The following is a 481-nucleotide window of genomic DNA, read 5'->3' as shown; positions in this document are numbered from 1 at the left end:
CGCGCCGCGCATGCGCCCTGTCCCCCCCTTAAAGGGCCAGTGCGTTCCGCGGGTTCTGTGTCTCCCGCTCCAAGTTGCCTCTAGGACGGGGGTGAGCGTGGCTCCCCTCGTACCGCTCTCTCCCGGCGCCGCGAAGCTGGTGCGGAGCTGCGGAAGAAGTTTACAATATGCCAAACTATGCACACTCCCGGCGACTCCGGGCTCGGAAGGTCCGCGGTCGGGAATTTTCTAAGGGGAGCATCTCGCAGGGACCCTCGGTTGGTGTAGAAGCCAGAGCATGGCCTGGAAGACCGGGGTTCTAGACCGGACTCAGCGTCTGTTTTCCTGCGGGACATCTAACAAACAGGTCACTTCCCTCTGGGGGCCTCAGTTTCTCCGTCAGCCGAGATCATCACACTGGGCGAGCGCAGAGCCCTACTGGCGCGCGCGTTCCTAAAAGGTGGGGCATATCTGGGGTGAGGGTCACTCTCGGGAAGCGAAA

The sequence above is a fragment of the Myotis davidii genome, unplaced genomic scaffold (assembly GCF_000327345.1).
Source record: "Myotis davidii unplaced genomic scaffold, ASM32734v1 scaffold309, whole genome shotgun sequence".
NCBI lineage: Eukaryota > Metazoa > Chordata > Mammalia > Chiroptera > Vespertilionidae > Myotis > Myotis davidii.
The sequence above is the reverse complement of the archived record's forward strand: the minus strand, read 5'-3'. Positions refer to the sequence as shown.